The sequence below is a fragment of the Lithobates pipiens genome, unplaced genomic scaffold (assembly GCF_037356315.1).
Source record: "Lithobates pipiens isolate NorthernLeopardFrog02 unplaced genomic scaffold, aLitPip1_a1.2 Scaffold_27, whole genome shotgun sequence".
Taxonomy (NCBI): domain Eukaryota; kingdom Metazoa; phylum Chordata; class Amphibia; order Anura; family Ranidae; genus Lithobates; species Lithobates pipiens.
Window position 1 is genome coordinate 186,664,509 of NW_027507788.1, and position 24,386 is coordinate 186,688,894.

The 24,386-nt window shown below is 42.8% G+C and overlaps 1 long non-coding RNA gene across 1 annotated transcript in view; it reads left to right on the forward strand.

Annotated features, from left to right (window-relative positions):
• Window positions 1–257: 257 nt before the first annotated feature.
• Window positions 258–24,386, forward strand: part of LOC143933282 (uncharacterized) — a 29,565-nt gene continuing 5,436 nt past the window's right edge. Inside the window, exons 1-3 of the long non-coding RNA XR_013263078.1 lie at window positions 258–369; window positions 21,321–21,408; window positions 23,468–23,656. This is a non-coding gene — a long non-coding RNA (uncharacterized LOC143933282). The remainder of the gene's footprint in view (window positions 370–21,320; window positions 21,409–23,467; window positions 23,657–24,386) is intronic.

A 24,386-nucleotide genomic window follows, 5' to 3' on the forward strand; every position in this document is an offset into this window, starting at 1 on the left:
CCACTTTGTGTTGGGCCATCACATAAAATCCCAATAAAATATATTTACGTTTTTTTTGTAACATGACAAAATGTGGGAAATTTCAAGGCGTGTGAATACTTTTTCAAGGCACTGTAGATAGATTGATTTGTTAAGGGTCTGAATGCCACCCTCATAGTTTTTTGCATGGGACAAAAACGGGTAGATTTGCTCCTGGTGCCTGCATCTTCCTTTGGCGTAAAGTTCTCTTGTTATTTTTTTTTTTTTTTTAGGTGTCCTGTGCCAGACCCCAACGCACCATCCCAACTGCGAGACAGACTGCTACCTTCCCTGCCCACCAGGCGCTTACTATTCCTCCGGCAGCTGTTGGGAGTGTCAGCCAGGATTTTAGTAAGTGCGGGGAATTCATGAGTTACTCCCTCATAATATCTGTTTGATATATTCTGCTGACCTTTTTTCGCTTTGCTGCAAAATCCTCTCACTTATTCCACTCCGACCTGTTAATAATTCAGAGTACCTGGTGTGATTTTCTTGGCAATAAAAGAGAATGCTGCATCATATTGTATTTGCTTGTTGCTTATAGAATTATTCACATGCAGTCTATTGCTGGATACATGGTGTCTGCCGGGGCCATAAGTCTTTTGTTGGAAAGTGCCGATGCGCTTTCTTTTCTTGTTGTGAATTAATCACCACTCTGCACCTTTACAGCAAACCCAGCTATCTTCAGCGCTTCTGATTTGTTCCTGTTGTTTTCAGAGTTTGGATGTAATTATCGATGGCAATGATTTTTTTCATGTCTTGTGATATTACAGAATACTTGCCTTTTCTGTGTTTTTTTTCCATGCTGATAATTTTTCTTTAATAAGTAAAAAGTGAAATTATGTGCAGCGCTCAAAACATTGAAATACATATGTATACATACGAATGTACTCTGTGCAATGACCTCAAAAACTAATAATAATAATGAAAATGAGATGTGAAATTCACACCCAAACTAAAGTCCATGTGCCATCATACAAAAGTTGTTTTAAAACATAAACAGTAAGCATAAGCAGTCTTTAAAGCGGACCTCCACCCTAAAATGGAAGGTCCACTCATCGGAACCCTCCCCCCCCCCTCCGGTGCCACAATTGTCACCTTTCAGGGGGGAGGGGGTGCAGATACATGTGTAATCCAGGTATCTGCACCCACTTCCGGGACAAGCTAGCCACAGATGCCACGCCCCCCTCACCCCCCCCCCCCCCCCCCTCGGTTGTGTTCTGGGAAACACACAGTTCCCAGGACACAGTGGGGACCAGTGGAGATGCGCAGCGCGACTCACGCATGCGCAGTAGGGAACTGGGCAGTGAAGCCGCAATGCTTCACTTCCTGGTTTCCCTGACAGGGGATGGTGGGGGGCAGCTGAGAGACGAGCGATTGCTCGTCATCTGCTGTCGACATCGCTGGACCCTGGGACAGGTAAGTGTCCATTTATTAAAAGTCAGCAGCTGCAGTATTTCTAGCTGCTGACTTTTAATATTTTTTTTAAAGGTGCAGCTCCTCTTTAAATAAGCAGTGACAACAAATTGTGTAACTAGAAGTGTGATTCCACATGACATCAATGTTGAGGTGAGGACACAGACAATAGAACCACCACCGGTTAATAAGGAGGCTTACCAGAGTGAGAGGACTCAAATGGGCATATGCTCAGTGAGTTAACAAGGCTTACGGTGCAACCACCAAAATATGGGACCTCCACGTCTGAGTTCCAGATCAAATTGTAAGGCAATGCAATTGGTCAATGTCACCAAGAAGCGGTCTTCAGAAGCAGCCTTGTCAGACCAGATCCTCTCAAGTGTTCAGAATAGCATGACCAAAAAAGAAAATACCCCGCATAGTCTGAATCCGTATAAACGTAAAATTTATTAAAAGAAAATTGGAATTGCTCACATTTAGAAAGTGGATCAAGTGCTTAAAATTGAAGTTTGTGGGTAACGCAATGACATCAGCAGGGCTCATCCCAGCACGTTTCGTCTAAACAGACATCATCTGGGGTTTGATCATTTTTCTTTAATGTTGCCACATGTTTGGGTACAATTACTGATAATTGGGAACAAGTGATATCAGGAAGGCATGAAGCACACCACATCTCCTACATTGTATAGTGCTAAAAATGATCACATTATTATATTGCTGAAAACATGGTGTGTTTAGGGTACCTGTTATTTGTTTGCATACCTCCCAACTTTTTGAGATGAGAATGAGAGACACCTATTAAAAAAAGTATGTAGGCTTAGGGCACACCCCCTTTTACGCCCCTTAACCACTTCAGCTCCAGAAGGTTTACCCCTCTCATGACCAGGCCATTTTTGCAATACGGCACTGTGTTATTTTAACAGACAATTGCATGGTCGTGCCACGCTGTACCCAAATAAAATTAACGTCCTTTTTTCCCCACAAATAGTGCTTTCTTTTGGTGGTATTTGATCAACTCTGTGGTTTTTATTTTTTGCGCTATTAAACAAAAAAATAGAGTGACAATTTTGAAAAAGAAAACTATTTTTTTCTTTCTGCTATAAAACGTATCCAATATAAAAATTAAAAAAAATCTAATTTTTGTCAGTTTAGGCCAATATGTATTTTGCTACATGTTTTTGCTAAAAAAAAAAATCCCGATAAGCGTACATTGATTGGTTTGCACAAAAATTATAGCGTCTACAAACGGACTTATGGACTTTTTATTTATTTATTATATTTTTTCTACTAGTAATGGTGGTGATCAGCAATTTTTAGTGGGACTGCGACATTGGTGCAGACACATCTGACACAAAGTGACACTTTTGGTAACCAGTGACAGCAATACAGTGATCAGTACTACAAAAAATGCATGGTCACTGTACTAATGGCACTGGTAGGGAAGAGGTTGACACCAGGAGCGATCAAAGGGTTAAATGTGTTCCCTGGGAGTGCTTTCTGTGTGAGGGATGGTTGCACTGTAAGAAGACAGAGATCAGTGTTCCTGATTAGCAGAAACACAAGTTTACATAGGAACACCGCCGTTCTGCCTCTCTCCGAACAATCGCTGGGTTCCTGTCGGTCATCAAGTTCTCCAGACTCATTGGCTCCCACTGTGTCCAATCACAGTGGGAGCGGGTCTCCAGGGGAGCATGCACGTGCCCCAGACCAGAAGGAAGAAGGCACGTAGAGATTTACAAATGTAGGAATTTTGTAGTTGCCTCAAAGGTTTAGCAAAAGTGCATTTTATGTACAATTATATATATCAAAGTGAATAGGCTCAATTCGCATCACACCAAATCTCATGTGAATTGCACAGGAATGCAGTGCAGTTCCTGTGCGATCCATATGTGTTTCATTGTGTGAACCGAGGCTTATAGATTACAGTCCTTGCTTAGAGATTTTAGGGCAGGGGTCTCAAATTGGTGGCCCTCCAGCTGTTGCGAAACTGCAAGTCCCATGAGGCATTGCAAATCAGAAAATCAACCAAAAATCCAGAAAAAAAACACACGATACAAATGTTATAGGATGTTAAAATCCTTAAGGATTCTTGGCTATCGTTTGGGCAATTCAAAATTTCAGTTCTCTTTATAAATTTTCTCTAGGATTAAGGTCTGGAGACTGGCTAGGCCACTCCACAACCTTAATGTGCTTCTTCTTGTGCCACTCCTTTGTAGCCTTGATGGAATGTTTTGGGTCATTGTCATGCTGGAAGACCTATCTTCAGTGGCCTGGCTGAGGGAGGAAGGTTCTTATCCAAGATATTACAATATTGATTGGCCCCTCAATGCCGCAAAGTCGGCCTGTACCGCTAGCATCGAAACAGCCCCAAAGCATAATGTTTCCACCTCCGTGCTTGACTGTAGGGATGGTGTTCTTAGGGTCTAAGTCAGCATTTTTCTTCCTCCAAACACTGCGAATCAAGTTAATGCCAAGGAGCTAAATTTTGGTCTCACCTGACCACACCACTTTCTCCCAATCCTCTGAATCATTTAGATGTTCATTGGAAAACTTCAGATGGACCTGTACATGTGGCTGCACCCTAGAGGGTGCTGCAGGATTCCAATCCGTGGCGGCGCATTGTGTTACCAATGGTTTGTTTGGTGACTGTGGACCCACCTGCCTTGAGATCATTCACAAGTTCCTTCCGTGTAGTTCTGGGCTGATCCATCTTTTTTCTCATGATCATCCTTACCCCATGAGGCAAAATCTTGCATGGAGCTCCAGACCAAGGGTGATTGATGGATTTTGTATTCCTTCCATTTGCAAATAATTACTACAACAGTTGTCTCCTTCTCACCAAGCTTCTTGCTGATGGTCTTGGAGCCCATTCCAGCCTTGTGCAGGTCTATAATCTTGTCCCTTATGTCCTTTGACAGCTCTTTGGTCTTGCCCATGATGGTGAGGTTTGAATGGAAGAAAGAGATTCTGTGGACAGATGTCTTTTATACATATAACGATTTGTTGTTTGGAGCTTCGTCTTAAAGGAGTTGTAAAGTCAGAAGGTTTTTTATCTTAAGGCATCATATGTACAGCAGCCGCCCACAGCACCCCCTAATACTTACCTGAGCCCTATTTCTGTCCAGCGATGCCTTTCAATGACTCTCCCTCCTGATTGGCTGAGACAGTAATGAGGAGGAGGATCTGAGCTGCTCTGTGCAAATCCACTGCACACAGCAGGTAAGTATAACAAGTTTGTTAATTTTATTGAAAAAAAAGAGACTTTACAATTACTTTAAACTGACAGGACTAATCTGTGTACCAAAAGAGCACACATTGTATCCAGCCTGTGGGAGCCACAATTATTTTTGGTTGGTAGGGGATCAAATACTTATTTTACTCACTGAACTGTAACTCAATTTATAACATTTATATCATGTGTTTTTTTTCTGGATTTTTGATTAACCCCTTAATAGACATGTGCATTCGTTTTCGTCCGAATGCATTTTCGTCCGAATTTCAGCTATTTTAGTTTTCGTTTTGACAAACGATAACGAAAGCACAGAATCCGAAAAACGAAAGATCCGACGTAAATAAATGCTTTATTTTCGTTTTCATTGTTACAACAGTTCGATATAGAATAGGAGATTCGACATGACTCTGACAATAACAATCTGTCTATAGAACCTGTGGTCGAATGTGCCTAACCGTACCTCTATTAGTCCAAGATTATATAGAAAAAATATTCGACAGAGAAAAAAGTTTTGACAGAGAGAAAAGATTCTGCAAGTTACTGTCCTAAAAAGTGTTTGGGGACCCGGGTCCTGCCCCAGGGGACATGTATCAATGCAAAAAAAAGTTTTAAAAACGGCCGTTTTTCGGGAGCAGTGATTTTAATAATGATTAAAGTGAAACAATAAAAGTGTAATATTCCTTTAAATTTCGTAGGGGGGGGGGGGGGGGTGTCTATAGTATGCCTGTGAATGGGGCTCATGTTTCTGGTGCTTAGAACTGTCCCTGCACAAAGTGTCATTTATGCAGGAAAAAAAGTCCTTTAAAATCACTCGCAGCTATTATGAATTGTCGGCTCCGTAATACAGAGAACACTCATTGAAAGTCATTGATAAAAAAATAAAAAAATACATTTAAAAAAAAGCATGGGGGTCCCCCAAATTCAATTACCAGGCCCTTCAGGTCTGGTATGGATATTAAGGGGAACCCCGCGTCAAATTTAAAAAAAAATTGACGTGGGGGTCCCCCTAAAAATCCATGCCAGACCCTTTATCCGAGCACGCAACCTGGCAGGCCGCAGGAAAAGAGGGGGGACGAGAGAGCGCCCCCCTCCCTCCTGAACCGTACCAGGCCACATGCCCTCAACATTGGGAGGATGCTTTGGGGGTCTGTGACGCCTAAAAGCACCTTGTCCCCATGTTGATGAGGACAAGGGCCTCATCCCCACAACCGTGGCCGGTGGTTGTGGAGGTCTGCGGGCGGGGGGCTTATCAGAATCTGGAAGCCCCCTTTAACAAGGGGACCCCCAGATCCCGCCCCCCCCCCTGTTTGAAATAGTAAGGAGGTAATTACCATTTCACAAAGAAAGTGTAAAAAATTGTTAAATAAGACAAACACTCTTTTGTAAAATTCCTTTATTAAAAATAAAAAAAATAAAAAAAAGTTTCCAGCGGTGGTAATCCACTCTTGCTATCCAGCGACGGACGGTCATCTCTCCAGCGATGGCTCATCTCATCCAGCGCAGCTAATCCATCCCTCTTCTGTCTCCGCAGTGGAGACACTGCAAGGATTCCGGCGGTCTGACGTTTCTTATATACGGAGGGCGGGGCCACCCGTCACCTGACCCCGCCCCCCTCTGACGCAAGGGGAAACCCGGGGTTCCCCGTGACGTATGGGTGACCCCGCCCCCCTCTGATGTAACAGAAACCTGCCTGTGTTACATCAGAGGGGGCGGGGTCACCCATACATCACAGGGAACCCCGGGTTTCCCCTTGCCTCAGAGGGGGCGGGTCAGGTGACGGGTGACCCCGCCCTCCGTATATAAGAAACGTCAGGCCGCCGGAATCCCTCCAGTGTCTCCTCCGCGGAGACAGAAGAGGGATGGATACACTGCGCTGGATGGGATGAGATGAGCCATCGCTGGAGAGATGACCGTCCGTCGCTGGATAGCAAGAATGGATTACCACCGCTGGAATCTTTTTTTTATTTTTTTTATTTTTAATAAAGGAATTTTACAAAAGTGTGTTTGTCTTATTTAACAATTTTTTACACTTTCTTTGTGAAATGGTAGGGGTACTTTTGTACCCCCTTACCATTTCAAACAGGGGGGGGGGCGGGATCTGGGGGTCCCCTTGTTAAAGGGGGCTTCCAGATTCTGATAAGCCCCCCGCCCGCAAACCTCCACAACCACCGGCCACTGTTGTGGGGATGAGGCCCTTGTCCTCATCAACATGGGGACAAGGTGCTTTGAGGGGTCACAGACCCCCAAAGCATCCTCCCAATGTTGAGGGCATGTGGCCTGGTACGGTTCAGGAGGGAGGAGGGGCCGCTCTCGTCCCCCCCTCTTTTCCTGCGGCCTGCCAGGTTGCGTGCTCGGATAAAGGGTCTGGTATGGATTTTTAGGGGGACCCCCACGTCAATTTTTTTTTAAATTTGATGCGGGGTTCCCCTTAATATCCATACCAGACCTGAAGGGTCTGGTTATGGATATTTAGGGGGAACCCCACGTCAAATTTTTTCTTAAATTTGAGGCAGGGTTCCCCTTAATATCCATACCAGACCTGAAGGGCCTGGTAATTGAATTTGGGGGACCCCCACGCTTTTTTTTAAAATTTATTTATTTATTTTTTTATCAATGACTTTCAATGAGTGTTCTCTGTATTACAGAGCCGACAATTCATAATAGCTGCGAGTGATTTTAAAGGACTTTTTTTCCTGCATAAATGACACTTTGTGCAGGGACAGTTCTAAGCACCAGAAACATGAGCCCCTTCACAGGTATACTATAGACACCCCCCCCCCCCCCCCTACGAAATGTAAAGGAATATTACACTTTTATTGTTTCACTTTAATCATTATTAAAATCACTGCTCCCGAAAAAACGGCCGTTTTTAAAACTTTTTTTTTGCATTGATACATGTCCCCTGGGGCAGGACCCGGGTCCCCAAACACTTTTTAGGACAGTAACTTGCAAATTAGTCTTTACAATTAGCACTTTAGATTTTGAACGTTGGAGTCCCATAGACTTTAACAGGGGTTCTAAAGTATGCTATATACTAGCTCCGTCGAATCTTCTTTATACATTCGACAGACACCATAAGCCTTCAAAGACAGATTCGACCGTAATTCATGTGGATTTTCGGACGAATGCAATTTTTGAACGAAAAACAAAATAAATAAAAACGAATTTTGGGAGTAACTAAATAAATTAAGTTTTCGGACGAAAAAGAAATTCCGAAACGAAATATTTTACTCTGCACATGTCTACCCCTTAATGCCTAAGCATTTTTCTGACACTTGTTGTTTACAAGTTAAAATCTGTATTTTTTGCTAGAACCCCCAAACATTATATATGTAATATATATATATATATAATATTTATATATTATATATATATATATATATATATATATATATATATAATATTTATATATTATATATATAATTATTAGCAGAGACCCTGGAGAATAAAATGATAGTTACAATATTTTATGTCACACTGTATTAAAAAAAACTAATTTTTTATTTGTATAATGTAAAGGATGATGTTACGCCGAGTAAATAGATACCTAACATGTCATGAATTAAAATTGTGCACACCTGTGGAATGACGACAAACTACGGTATTTCAAAATCTTCATAGGCAACATTTTAAACATTTCTACAGGTTACCAGTTCATTTTTACACGGTCCCTTTATTTTTTTAATTTTAAATCCCCCCCCCTCAAATATTTACCTGATCTCTATCCATCACTGTGCTCTCTCTCTCTCTCTCTCTCTCTCTCTCTCTCTCTCTCCTCTCTCTCTCCCCTCTCTCTCCCCTCTCTCTCCCCTCTCTCTCTCCTCTCTCTCTCCTCTCTCTCTATCTCTCCTCTCTCTCTCTCTCTGTCTCCTCACTGGACAGCAGTGAGACTCATTATCTCCTTCTCATCCAGTGATGAGAGAGCAGGGGGTGAGGCCGAACTGCACTGTGTGTGTGTTTGTCAGTAGACACACACAGCCTGGGTCAGGAGCGAGCCTGCACGGGTGCCCCCCACCAGAAAGTGGCTTGCTAGGAAAGGTACTCAAAGGCAGGAGGAGTGCCGGCAGGGGACCCCAAAAGAGCAGGATCATGGTTGCTCCAGCTGTGTAAAACCATTAAACAGAGCAGGTAAGTTTGACATGTTTTTTTGTTTAGGAAACAAAAAAAAATTGAGACTTAAGTGATACCAAAGTTTTTTTCTTTCTTTAAAAATAACAAACATCTCATAGTTACTTTCTCTGTGCAGTTGGTTTTGCACAGAGCAGCTCGGATCCTCCTCTTCTCGGGGTCCCTGGCTGGAGCTCCTGGCCCCTCCCTCCTGTTCAATGCCAGCACCCAAGCTGATCCACAGTTCAGTTTGTCCATTCAGACACGGAGCAGCTGTTTGGCCCCACCCCTCTCTCTCCTGATTGGCTTACTGTCTTTGACATCGGCCAGTTACGCCATTGCTGTGTCTCATCCAATCAGGAGGGAGCGCCTCGGAAGGCTGAGGCAGTCGTGCACATCGCCGGATCGAGTGGGGGCTCAGGCAAGTGTTAGGGGTGGTTGTTACACAGAAGGTTTCTTCATCTTAATGCCAGTATTAATTTTAGTCTTAGGACTAAAATGGCATTTTAGTTTTAGACTTCTGCAATTGTTTTAGTCGTATTTAGTCGACTAAATCTCCAGTGCATTTTAGTTTTAGTCTCATTTTAGTCTTTTGACTAAAATGGCTTTTAGTTTTAATCATATTTTAATCATCTCAATTGTTTTAGTTGTATTTTAGTCGACTAAAATGTTTTAGTCATTTTAGTCGACTAAAATGTTTTAGTCATTTTAGTCGACTTAAATTTTTTTAATCATTTTAGTCGACTAAATTAACACTGCTTAATGCATAGAATGCTTTAAGATAAAAAAAAAAAACAACAACCTTCTGACTTATAACTTTAATACATAACTTTAATTGTAATTGCAAACTAAAACCAACACTTTAAACCTTACCAGAGCTGTTCCTATTCAATGCAGTTAGATGGAGGTTATGAGCACCATATCATCCTTGAAGATATTATACTTCCCTTTTGTTTCATACTTCACCTCCACTTAATAGTTGTGTTTGACTTTTTTCCGCTTCTCAGGGAACGTTCCCAGGAGATGCCGTAAATCTGACATATTTCCATGTTCCATTATTAAAATTCCTTTTGTATCGTTCCTTTTGCTCAAGATCTCAGCGCAACTGCAGTGATTGGTGATTGATGGATATAATATATCTTGGAGGTCACTGGAACAGACAGGAAAAAAAAAAGATTAATCTCATGATATTGATTATTTTAAATTATCTCAGAGGGCTGGATTATTCTTTTTCATAATTTTTATCTGTCCTACATTTTTTACATGCGCATAATGGAAGGTGCCTGAGGAAAGCAGTGGTGCCAACTAGAGCAGTTATACTGTTATCTAGTATCACAGTAATTATGTGTAAAATATCTGTGATGACAGGGGAGCTCCATATATTGCAATATCAACATTCACATTAAATCTGCCAGCTACAATTACTGCAAAGCTTTAGAAGATCTCAAAATACAAGTCTTCTGATTTCTAATAACTTTTATTGATGGAGCTGTGCTGGCTGACTTCAAGAGAACTCGAATTCTACAGAAAAAACTCTTAATAGGAATTTATCTTTTGGACAGTGTGTGGGCTGGAAACATTGAAAGATCTTCTTGTGGCCTGTTTCCTTCAGCTTCTAATGCTGCATACACACGATCGGAAATTCGGCCAGCAAAAGACCAATGAGAGCTTTTGGTCAGAAAATGCGATTGTGTGTAGGCTCCATCGGACATTTGCTGGCCGAATTTCGGGGGACCCAGGTCCTGCCCCAGGGGACATGTATCAATTCAAACATTTTTTTAAAAACAGTTTTTTTCGGGAGCAGTGATTTTTTTTTTTTTTTAAACCAAAAATAGTAAAGGAGACTGTCATGGTTATACAATAGTTTGCTTACCTGTTCCCATGTGTTCATCTAGAGACCAGCCGACCCTCACCTGTCTGCTTTTGTAATCCATCCTCTGGCATGGCTCCACCCTAGCTCCTATCGGGGAGCTCTATATTAACCTGTGCACTGCAGGCCATCCCTGCTGATCAAACTTTGTGCGTTAGCTTCCTGTTACCTGCCGTGTGCTCTGCTGTTATTCTGTTAGCGACTTTGGCGTGTCCTTGACCATCCCTGTTTGCCTGTGATCCTGACCTTTTGACGTGTCCCCGATTATTCCTGTCTGCTTGTGGCCCCGACCTTGGCTTTGTCCCTCACCATCCCTATCCTCCTGTTGCCTACTGTGGGTGCGAGCTGGGGGACCCTGGGGGTTGCGACCTGGAGCCAGTTGCAGTCAAGTCCATCCTCACCACTCGAGGCTCTGGTGAACACCTGCTGGCTCTTAGACTCCGCGCCCCAGGGAATCTTACGCTCTATCCCCGGTGGGATTCATCTTGGTGTTCTGGCGGCCCTGCCTTCCTATCACCTTGACCTCTGTCAGCAGCAGTCAGCCATAGGGTCCACAACCTTGCGGTGCACTCCTAATCCCTACGGTGTGCATCTGTCACCTGGCCTCAGGGTGACCTGACAGAGACACTGTGGGACAAGTCCTTTACTAAAAAATAAAATCTCATCTCACGCCACATGACGGACTGAAAAAAGAATAAAAAAGGCAACAGCTCCCCCTCCTTGTGAGGCTCCCATGAGTGACGCCTCTTCTCGTTGACAGCTGTTACATAGCTGAGGGTGGGGCCACTCGATGTAAATGGATGACCCCGCCTTCCTCTGACATTACGTGGCGTCAGGGGGGCCCCCTCTCATTTCCTGTGCCCTGCCAGGTTGCATGCTTGCTTATTTTGGTTCGGGGTTCCCTCAAAACTGATTGTGGCTGTAATGAATTGTCAGGTCTCGGCAATATAGATAAAACTCATTGAAAAAAACGGCATGGGTTTCCCCCCAGTCCATTACCAGGCCCCAAGGGAGTTTTATCTATATTTTGCCGAGACCTGACAATTCATTTACAGCCATGATCAGTTTTAAATTACTTTTTTCCTTTAGAAATATAATTTTGCTGTGGTATTTTTCTAAACACAGGATAACTGCGCCACTTTACCGGCATACTATAGACACCCCCCAAGGACGATATTTAAAAGAATATTTCATTTTTATTGTTTCACTTTAAGCATTAATAAAATCACTGCTCCCGAAAAAACCTGGCATTTTTAAAACTTTTTTTGCATTGATACATGTTCCCTGGGGCAGGACCCGGGTCTCCAAACACTTTTTATGACAATAACTTGCATATATGACTTTAAAATGAGCACTTTTGATTTTTCATGTTTGTGTCCCATAGACTTTAATGGTGTTCCACACGTTTGTCCGAATTTTTTGCCTGTTCGCATGTTCTGGTGCGAACCGAACCGGGGGGGGGGGTGTTCAGCTCGTCCTTAATAACCACCGTGAAATGTGTTTTCCCCACTAAGCATTATGTAGGCACTCCATGCACCTTACCAAATGCTGTAATATAATTGTTTTTTTCACAAAATCTTGTCCTCAACAGTCTTCTACTTGTCAATATCAGGAACCCCCATGCAAAGATATCACAAAGGGCCCAGAGTGCATAATCATAAAATCAAACATTTATTATATTCCAATTCACATACAAAGACTTGTTAAAAGGCCAGTAAACCTCAGTCAAGATGGCCACTGCGTAACTTCCGGCATGTGTGAACGCATAATTTCCGGTGCCTGACATCACCTCCAACACATTTCGTCCAATGGACTTTTTCCCATGATCCTGGGAAGGAGGATACTGTCAAGTTGTTATACCATGAGTTTAATACCTGTTCTAATATAGATATGTGAAGTCCATCCACATTTTATCCTGTGTTGAGTCCTGATAAAGGGGGAGTGGCATTAGTCCAAGATTGCATTGGCTGTTTTTAAATGACTCCAATTAATCCAATTATCTTGGGACTCTTTCAGGCCCGGATCATACTACTCTGGGTGGTTGTGGGTGTAGGAATCGTACCTGTTCCCACAAGCAAAACCAAAATGAGTGCGGCAGCTGTTCGTTCTTAAAAGCACTCCCGCGCATATATAAACGCAGCATGTTTGCGGGTGCAGGACCTTCTCACAGGTCTTTCATGTTCCACATATGTTGATTGTGGTTTGCTGATCTGGCCATTTGAGCTTTATTGGGCAACAGTCTTCTTTTGTTTTTGATTGCCTTAAGAAAAATCTGGTATGATCATAAGGGAAAATTCAAATCACAATTTTACAGAAATAACGGGAAATCAGAGGATATATATTATGTAGCAGAGCGTCCCAGAGAGAGCCAGGAAAAGTTCTGTTTGGGGTTTATACAGTGCCCAGGCTCCTCTCGTACACATTCAGAAATCTCTGATCCATGATCCAGTTCGGGTCTTGGTCCTCTTCCCCAGGCTAATTTAAGCTCACCTGAGCAGAGAGCTTTTGTTCTCTGCCTGGGACATACAGACAAAGTTGGTCTGTGAAGAGGAAAAGGTTGGTAAAAGCTGTCAAGCAGTGTATGTAGAGATTGACAAGCGGTAGGCTTGTTCAGGCTGGTAGTGAGCACTGCATACTGTATAGTTAGAGCCGAGACACGGCTAGGATTTGTGTTTTGCTATTTTTTGTCCTTTATTTGTTTTCTGGAACACTGTACAGCACCTATATATGGACTTGTATATAATACAAATAAACACAGCACTGTTTGTCACTACATCACTGGATTTGGTATCTGTGCCTGAGCAACTGCTCATCCCAGGGATCTTTGTACCCGCTACCTGTTCCCTAGGTTACATAGTAAATATATATATATGTAACGGTACCCCCGTAGGGGCTGCTGATTGGCTCTAATCCCCACTGGCTACCCTGTCTGTGCAGGTCCTCTCTCACCTCTGACACCTCAGGTTCCATTTTCTAGGAGGTTTGTAATGTTATCAATGAGAGCCACACACAGTATAACTGAACAAAGATTACAGTGATAATTCACTGTGCAATATATTTACCATAGCTTTGGGACCCATCACTTCACCAACTGTAGTAATAGATGGAGTCTCACACAAATTGTCAATTAACCACTTGGGAAATTTACTAAGAAAATAGCACAAAAAACACTGTGACAATTCAGATATAAAGGATGACAATAGATAACGATCAATATATGCATAAACTGAGGATTCAATGATTACCATAGGGGGTATATGCAAACAGGCATGCAGTAGGACAAGTGCTCAATCTTATTGACACTGATACTGAACACCTTTCCGCCAAAACCTCAATGCACACACTAGAGCCACAGCAAAAGTTACGAACATGCAATGGTACAATACAATACAATAGATATATGTATATATCCTATACTCAAGGGCTCCCCCTAGGTTGCAATGCAATGTCCCAAATGCAAAGTGAACTGTGGCATTTTGTAGAAGATGATCCTTGTACTCTTGATCTTCAGCTAGCTCAGGGTATTAGACTGCAGTATTTGTAAATCCAACAGAGAAACGAGTAGACAGTAGACTATAGAAAAAAGACATGCGCTGATATTGGTATACTTGCAAAACAGAAAGCACTTGTATGGTTTCTCCTTAGCAGTGGATGTGATGCAGTATTAGCTTTATAACACAGGGAAAGCAACCCTGAAACTCCACTGTATGCAGGCTATGGATGAATGAGAACACTCTGCAACACACTGCAAGTCCCATCAGCTTTCTGTAACAAAGTAACATGGCAACAATATACACAATCCTGATCTGGGCAAGTGCCTACTCATTACAACAGGCCCAGATGCTTGCAAGGCTCCTTTCCTGGTATCTGAGTCCCGATCCAATCTGGCGCCGTCACACCGCACCGCTCCTTCTGATGACTGATGTAACTGTAATGCAGGAAACCTTTAGAAATTTTGGTTCTTCTGGGCCATCCGCACGCTGGTCCAGCTGACTGTGCTCTGGAGCTCCTCAGAGGCCAAACGATTTCGCTCCGGGCCTTACCAGCCACAGCCTCTCGGTCACACATACAGACCTCGCTGCAGGCAGGTTTTGAATGGCGTCCCAAGAGGCTGGAAAAATGGCCACACTGCCCCTTTTATGTCACTACCCAGCAGGCTGTTCTCTGACCTGGAATTGTGGGTAAGTAGTTCAAAGACTGAGTTTTAGTACATGAGTCACTTCCTCATTCACTATATCTCCCACAATGCTCTGGAACATGTCTTTAATGAGACCAAGCAAAAGTCTTACTAGCATTAAATAGAAAGGACACTAGAGGGAGCCAAACTCTTACTTATAACCTACTGCAATGCATAAATTAGCAGAGCGTGGCTATATACATATCTATATTTTTATTTTTTGTGAAGAATCACCAACAAGTGGGACACAATTGTGAAGTGGAACGAAATCTATTGGATTTTTGAAACTTTTTTAACTAATAAAAAAATGAAAAGTGGGGCGTGCAAAATTATTCGGCCCATTTGCGTTAATACTTTGTAGAGCCACCTTTTGCTGCGATTACAGCTGCAAGCCGCTTGGGGTATGTCTCTATCAGTTTTGCACATCGAGAGACTGAAATTCTTGCCCATTCTTCCTTGCAAAACAGCTCGAGCTCAGTGAGGTTGGATGGAGAGCGTTTGTGAACAGCAGTTTTCAGCTCTTTCCACAGATTCTCGATTGGATTCAGGTCTGGACTTTGACTTGGCCATTCTAACACCTGGATACGTTTATTTGTGAACCATTCCTTTGTAGATTTTGCTGTATGTTTGGGATCATTGTCTTGTTGGAAGATAAATCTCCGTCCCAGTTTCAGGTCTTTTGCAGACTCCAACAGGTTTTCATCCAGAATGGTCCTGTATTTGGCTGCATCTATCTTCCCCTCAATTTTAACCATCTTCCCTGTCCCTGCTGAAGAAAAGCAGGCTCAAACCATGATGCTGCCACCACCATGTTTCACAGTGGGGATGGTGTGTTGAGGGTGATGAGCTGTGTTGCTTTTACTCCAAACATATCGTTTTGCATTGTGGGCAAAAAGTTCGATTTTGGTTTCATCTGACCAGAGCACCTTCTTCCACATGTTTGGTGTGTCTCCCAGGTGGCTTGTAGCAAACTTTAGACGAGACTTTTTATGGATATCTTTGAGAAATGGCTTTCTTCTTGCCACTCTTCCATAAAGGCCAGATTTGTGCAGTGTACGACTGATTGTTGTCCTATGGACAGACTCTTCCATCTCAGCTGTAGTTCTCTGCAGTTCATCCAGAATGATCATGGGCCTCTTGGCTGCATCTCTGATCAGTCTTCTCCTTGTCTGGGCTGAAAGTTTAGAGGGACGGCCAGGTCTTGGTAGATTTGCAGTGGTCTGATATTCCTTTCTTTTCAAAATGATCACTTGCACAGTGCTCCTTGGGATGTTTAAAGCTTGGGAAATCTTTTTGTATCCAAATCCGGCTTTAAACTTCTCCACAACAGTATTATGGACCTGCCTGGTGTGTTCCTTGGTCTTCATGATGCTATCTGTGCTTTCAACAGAACCCTGAGATTATCACAGAGCAGGTGCATTTATACAGAGACTTGATTACACACAGGTGGATTCTATTTATCACCATCAGTCATTTAGGACAACATTGGATCATTCAGAGATCCTCGCTGAACTTCTGGAGTGAGTTTGCTGCACTGAAAGTAAAGGGGCCGAATAATTTTGCACGCACCACTTTTCAGTTTTTCATTTGCTAAAAAAGTTTAAATTATCCAATAGATTTCGTTCCACTTCACAATTGTGTCCCACTTGTTGGTGATTCTTCACAAAAAATTAAAATTTGATATCTTTGTTTGAAGCCTGAAATGTGGCAAAAGGTTGAAAAGTTCAAGGGGGGCGAATACTTTCGCAAGGCACTGTATATACACACATACCATATTTATCGGTGTATAACACGCACCCCAAGTTTAGGAGGGCATTTTAAGTAAAAAAGTTTTAGGAGGGAAGTTTAAGGAAAAAATAACTTACATTTTAATGCCCATCAATGCAGCCTTATCAGTGTGCATCTGCAGCCTTGTCCATCATTGCAGCTTGCCCAGTGTCATTTGCAGCTTGCCAGTGTCATTTGCAGCTTGCCCAGCGCCGTTTGCAGCCTTGCCCACATTTAAATTTCCCGCCGCCGAGACAGACCGAGTGAGCGCCGATGAAAAATACCGAGCGCCGCCGAAAAAGACTGAGCGCCCAAGAAAAAGACCGAGCCAGTCTGGGCGGGACTGCAAGCGGAGCCGAGCCGAGTACACAGTACAGTCGGCTCGGTCTTTTTCAGCGGCGCTTAATATTTTCAGCTCACAGACAGTGGGGATCGGCGTATAACATGCACCCATGGCTTTCCCCCGATTTTAAGGTGTTATACACTGATAAATACGGTATATTAATAGGTTGTTGTTTTGTTTTTGTTTTTTCACTTTTTTGTCTGTGTATAGATCTATGTTTGTCCCAAGGATGTGTCTGTCTGCTAATTTGAGGTCATGTCCCTGTGTTCTTGATCTTGGTTTACTGCCCTCTTGAACATTATTCACACTCTTGAGATACAATATTTAGGGCCGCTGATAGGGGCGACCACCGGTCCTCCTGTAGGGGGCCCCAGCACACAGAGGGCCCCGGACAGCTGGAGGATCAGTGGAGAACAATGCTCTCCGTGTTTCTCACCCAGGTTTCTCCCCCTCTCCCTCCCTTTAGCCCCTGGGTGAGAGACACGGAGGGACGATGAGCCTGGCAGGCTGCTGCTGAAACGCCTTCCCCCGCCCCCTGCCTGCACTCACAGCTGGGGCAAGGAGACGGGAGGCTGAGTAGAGAGGAGTCCTCCAGGAGGAGGTGTGCTGAGTTGTGCTCTCCTTCCGTGGATCGATGTTACTGTAGATCGCATCGCATTGCACTATACACACACAGCACCCCTATCCACATTTCCTGCTGCCGTGAGAAAGGCAGCCCTTGGAATAGCTAGGGGGCGGTGTGTGTACAGTGCAATGCGATCTAAAGAAAGATCAGGTCTCATGTCCTGTATACTGTAGGTGAATGCTCTTCTGATGGGACAGAACACAGCACACCACCTTCTGGCTATTAGTGGCTTCCCCCTGTAAGTTGAGGGATGGGGGTGGGTGGCTACCCTTGTTGGGAAAAGTGGGGATTTAGGGAGGGGGATATGTGCTACGACAAGGGAAGGGGAGGACGGGGGGGTTGAACCAGGAGAGGGGATGCTTGTTTTCGGGGGGGGGGGGATTAGAGTTGGGGGGGATTTCGGTAAGGAGGAAGAATTTGTGCTGGGAAGAGTAATTTAGAGGGGGTTGTGCTAGGAGTAGGGATTTGTAGGAGTTTGTCTTAGGGGGGGAATTGTAGAAAGAAGATTTGTGCTGGGAGGGGATAAGGGGGTATTTTGTGCCAGGAGTGGGTGGGGGAATTTGGGGCTAATAGGGATTATGGTGGATTTGGGGGGGGGCGAAGATTTGTACTAGGATAGAAAGGGGGGGGGGTCAGGTAGGCTGTGTGGGGCCCAGTGATTCCTAAGAGCGGCCTTGACAATATGCCAGCTGTTCTTGGGGAGTTGGCAGTGAAATCTGGATCAATCCCGGAGTTCAGCTTTAAAGCATAGTAGGCAAAGTCTACTACCTATTGCCTTCTACTTTAAACAAGTAAATATAATATTCTTTCCTATATGTTTACTAATGCTAGCAGCATAAGGATTAAAAATAGTCAATGTTGCTTGAGAGAACATTAAAGTGGTTGTAAACCTCAGTCATGAAATCTGAGCAAAGCATATATACCTGTAGTGTTTACTTGTCTATCTCCAAAGCTGTAGGTGTTGTTTCCCTTTGGTGCTTCGTTCCTATGTTATCAGCATGAGTCACTTATAACACCAGAAATAAAATTTGTGCAGGGGAGGGTGCTCAGCACACAGCTTGCATTCACAACACAGTTTTTTTGCTGTGTTTGGGGGGTGTATGCCTTTCCTCCAATCATCTCTCACAGACTGTACCTGCAGCCTCTCTGCCCCCTCCTCTGTTCTCCTGACAGATGAAGAAAGCTTTTAACATGTTTCTCCCCTTTTAAAGGGGTGTAGAGAAGACTGCAGATAAGTAAAACCTATGTAGGAAAAAAAAATGTAATCTCTCCGTATCCTCTGAGATATATAAGGGTTAACTAGCACTTTAACCTGTAATTCCAGTCAAAACTGTAGCGCTACCCTGCAGGAGCCGCTGGTATCTCCCACCCTGCACAGCCAGGCACACATAATTTTCCACCAAACACTGTTGTGCAGAATCAGTCCTTGCAGCTTTGTGTTTTTGTATTTTATTAGAGGTATTGAACTTTGATAGGGTTGTGGGCATTATGGGATGTCCACTCGATCAGGTCCTCTCAGGTTGTCTCTCAGTTCTCCTGACTGGGAGGGGGGGGGGCTACCCTCAAGGGCCACCGACAGCATAACACTCCATTTCCAGCTTCCACCCGAACCCAACTTCCACTGCTACAGCTGGGCTGACCCTGAGTATTTGAGGGGGTCTGCCCCCTGCCAACCCATCTGCTGGGGGTTGTCAGGGCCCTCAGAAAACTGCAGGCAGATCCTCCTTACCTCCACTTCCATTATTCTAGAATCTTCTACCCATTTCTAAAAGTAGGGGGAGGTCTCAGAGATGCTGTCTGTGAGTCACTCAACCCTCCCTGAGTCACTCAACCCTCCCTGAGTCACTCAAACCCTGACCCAGAAAAACACACAATTTACCTACTCTGTACAAACAATCTACTTCTAGCACACTAGAGGGTGCTACTACATAAGCTAAAATATACTCCAGGTAGATTCACTGAGGTGCAATTCGGGGTCCTAGTTTTAGTTTCCACTACCCAGGACAATGCAATCATCTACGCAGATGCTAAGCAGAAACAGGGATCTCTGTTCTCCTCCAGTCACAGCATTGCCCCCACAGTTAGAAAGCACTCCCTAAGGTCACGCTTAACCCTTTGATTGCCCCTGATGTTAAACCCTTTCCCAGCCAGTGTCATGTATACAGTGACAGTGCATTTTTTTAAATACCGATCACTGTATTGGTGTCACTGGTCCCCAAAAAGAGTCACTCATTCTCAGATTTGTCTGTCACAGTCCCGCTAAAAATCGCTGATTACCGTCATTACTAGTAAAAACAATAAAAAATTTTTTTTAAAAGTCCATAAATCTATCCCATAGTTTGTAGATGCTATAACTTTTGCACAAACCAATCAATGTACCTTTATTGGGATTTTTTTTTCTTTTACCAAAAATATGTAGCAGAATACATATTGGCCTAAACTGATGAAGAAATTCGATTTGTTTTACATTTTTTTTTTTTTTTTTTTTATTGGATAGGTTTTATAGCAGAAAGTAAAAAATATTGTTTGTTTTTCAAAATTGTCAGTCTTTTTTTGCTTATATGGCAAAAAATAAACACCACACACCACAGAGGTGATCAAATACCACCAAAAGAAGAAAATTACATCAATTTTATTTTGGATACGGCGTCGCAATAGCCAGTTAAAGTGGTTAAGCTTGCAGTTTTAAATTGTACCGTGACAGACATTTTTTTTTTCTTTCACACAGGTTTATAAACTTGATTGACTACATATCTATCTCAACATGTTTTTTTTTTTCCAACACATTGTTTTTTATTTATTTATTTTTTCTAACACAGTTTTTCTGAATTTATCATTGAGGTTTTTTTCTACAATGTATGCACTGTTGTAAAATTTTCCTATAGGACTGTTCTGATCTTTTTAGCTTGCAATCATGTTTGGGCAGTGCGCATAGTCTTATAGCCTCATCAATTTTTATATCCTTTAATACCAGCATACGTATATGTCCTTACTTTCAACACTGCGGAAGACATATTGGCACTATATAAACAGATAATGATCATTTTTTGCGGTAGTGAAGAAAGGTCCCTTTGTCTTCTCAGTGCAAGCCTTAATTTTCAGAAGAAATAGTGTTCCCTGGTGCATTTGCCAACTTGCAAGCCCTTGCATGTAGATCATACTGTTTCTCATAAAGAAATTAAAACGATTTCCAAAAAAAGGGCTCCATGGGAAATGTCTTTTTTCTTTATTCTTTTTATTTTTTTTATTATTTGTTCTCATTTATTTTAGCTTGTATTTCTTATAAATGATATACAAGGCCAAATAAGACAAACCGAAGGGAGACGGTTTTCTTTTTTTTGTTTTTTTCCCTCGTTTAATCCTTCCCAACTATTTTTATAAAAGCGGCACAATAATTCTAATGTTGTCATTTTGCAGCACGGGTCAATATTTCATCTCTGCTCCTGTACAATTGTAAACCAGCAGCCGCTTTTCTAAATATTGCCTGGTGGCTTGTAAACTCTTCCACATCTGATTTGTTGTAACTCTGCAATTACTTCTAGTATTTTGTGTATTTGACATTTATATGTTTGTTTCTAGTCATGTGCCTAGAGGAGAATAAGAAATAGCAGGTTTTGTTGGGTGTCATTTATTCAAGATGATGTTTGATTCTGATTTGTGTGCTTTTTTATTTTTTTATTTTATTTTTTTACACATTTCACTCAGCGAGTTTCCTAAAGTGTGTGACTCCATGAAAATAATTTTGTGTCTGTCTTTATATCTCAGCTGTCCAGGAGAATCTGCTGCTCCCAAAAAGTGTCCAACTGGCACAGTAAATGCCCACCCAGGCAAAAGCAACATACAGGATTGCCAGGTGTGTATGGCATGTACATAATGGCAGTAGAACATTTTAGGTTTGTGATTGTAATGTGTTTCTGTGCAAAGGGTACTTCGGTATTCCAGTTGTAGCTTGTAGCGTTTGATGGGAACCCGCTGACAGCTGATGAGTCATCAGTTATTAAGGATGCGGTGGCCGGCTTCCTGGCCCGCTCCTTAACGACCAGCTTTCTTCACATGGAATTCTGATCTGTCAATCGTTTTTTGACTGGTCCGAATTCGAAGTGTAGCGCCCTGGTCTTAATGAGCAGACGCTATTGTTTTTTTTTTTTTTTTTTTTTTTTTTTTATTGCTTGAAGCTGTAGTTTGGCTCAGGCTAATTATTCCAAAGTTCTGGTTTCTGTACCAGTTCAGCTGGGTTGCGCTGGTTTCCACTTGACCGTGGGTGTTGCTGTCACCACCGGTAAGTGTAGAAATACAACAAGGCTGGATGCATTGGATACCACCTTTGCTCGGAGATAGCTCAGTGAGAGTGGTTCACCAGGTGTGCATTCTGGGTTGGGGTATTTAAGGTTCTGACGCCATTTTAGTGGGTTTGTTTTCCGGGGTTCACTATCCCGACCTCATGGCCCTCCTGGCCTGGGGTGTGTGCTGCATGTTCCTGCGCCTCGGGACCAACTGGTCTGAGGCTTCGCAACTGAAATGGTAGTCTTGGGGCCTACTGATCCAGGGGTGGTCCTGTGCTGTCTCGCCTGCGAGGAGAAGCCAAGCGACTGGAGGATCCAGGGGAGGACTTTTCCAGCAGAGGACCGAGCATCAAGGCTGGTATCTCAGGAGGAGCCTGGAGACTCAGTTGCAGGACGCAACCCGGGTCATCGTCCATAAAGTATCGCCGGGTCAACTGAAGGAAGTGGGTTCTGTGTGACAGTTCTTTAATATTACAAGAAGTTCCATCTAAATTTACAAGTCTGTGGCAGAGACTTTTGCTGAGCATCCCACCGGCTGCTAGGTTGGTGAGAGAAGCCTATCCGGTGGCTGCTGGATCCAGTCTGTGGAAGCTGTTGTCCTCTGGATCGGTAAAATACCTCTAACCCACATAATTACCAGGTACCTGAACTCCCCTTAACCCTCCAACCCTCTATTGAAGGACTTTGTGTTTATCCCAAATAAATATTGAAAAAGGACTAATTGTTGGAATTAACATTCATTGGGTTATTTACCAACGGGACCCCTGGGGCGGAGAGGCAAGCAGGTGAGGTAACGGTAAGCCCAATAAAAACCAGCAGCTCCTTCGGGGGTCAGTGCTACAGAAGCGCTCCGAAAATTTGGAAATTTCATTAGAAAATTAATAGACTAAATGGAAGTACATGAATTGAAATTTCAATTTGTTACTACCGTTACTACTGTCATTTGGAGTTTCGGCTGTATAACCAAAAATGTGTCTGAATTGCGACTTTAAGTTGTAGTAATTTGAACAGGTACCATTGAAAAGAATGGTGTGAGATCTGCCATGGGACTTTGATGTCCAAAGTTGTATGACAGATCACACAAGTGTAAATGGACTCTTATCCCAAAAGGAACAAAACGGTTTGCTGTATAAAGAGTTATAAGCTTCAGTTCAGCTTTGATTTGTTAATGTAGCTAAATATGCTAGTACATCTAATACTCTTTTCCCTCCATACTGACAATTCTGCTGTCCAAATATGTTCCCTGTGCTCATTCACCCAGAGCGGGGGCACTCTAATACAGGAGGTGTGTTACTGGCCAGATCACCAGGAGCAAAAAAGCATACAATGAATGCAGCCACCACATCTAATGATTGGAAAGCTGCAAAATATTGAATTATTACAGCTTTAATTGCAAGTCAAGAGTGGCAATGCATAACCGCTGATCAAGGAGGGTGCATTTATTTCTGTGTCTAACTGCTGAATAATTAGTGTTGCCCCTTAACCAGCCATTAATCTTTTTTGTTTTTCTTGTTGCTCTCTCAGATTAGAACAGGAACTGGGAAACGAATTAGATTCTAGATTTGGAACACAGACTGGACTTCATTTGGACATGAAGCGTCCTCTTATCTCATTATCTGTGTTTTACAGGAGTGTCCCACAGGATTTCTGAGCCTGGAGTCTGGGTGGGCCTGCAGGCCGTGTCCTCATGGATTCTCTTGTGACACTGCCACTGGTTATTTGAGTCCCTGCAGCCCCAGTCATTATTCTCGGGAAGGGGAACTAAAGTGTTTGCCATGCCCAGATGGATTTGTTTGTCCTGATGGTCGAGACTGGAAGGTAAGCATTTATATATGGGAAATATAATGGCTTACACATCAATATAAATCGACAAAATAACTATTCAATTATATGCCAAGCAGAAATACTTCCAGTTAGAAATGTACAAAAGATTTTTGTTATTGCTTGTAGCAATATAATATATTCCCTCTAATAGGTATACAATTAAAAGCAATCATTAAAATACCACAGCCGCCCATGGGAATATAAACAGAACAATAAATCAAGCAGTGATCATAAAGAATGAAAACTCCCATCAAAAAATGTTTCATCCTTAACTTAGGAAAGCGGACTTACTCCCAAAGATCTGAGTTCACTTTAAAGACTTTATAAAATGTCCAAATGCTCTACTTGGAGGGAAAACCTAGGATTATAGGCAAAACCTTCCTAACCTGGATGCAAATAATTAGGAGGTAATGGACTCGAAAAAAACAGTCACTACCAGCGCTAAAGGGGTCTTCCGAAGTAGAGGGCAACAGGGAAATTGGTAAAATGGTGTCCCAAGACTGGGTGGATGTTGCCTTCCTCAAATGGGGTAATCCGATAGAAATGACACCTTCCATTTTGTTATCCTAATAGACCCACATAGGCAACTTCAAAGAAAACAGTCTCAACAAAGTAATTCACATAAACTGTTCAAAAGTGTCTAACAATGAAGATTAACACTGGTGGTAAATCCAAACTAAACCATATGTCCAGAAGAGAGACCTAACTTTATCTAAATGTCAAT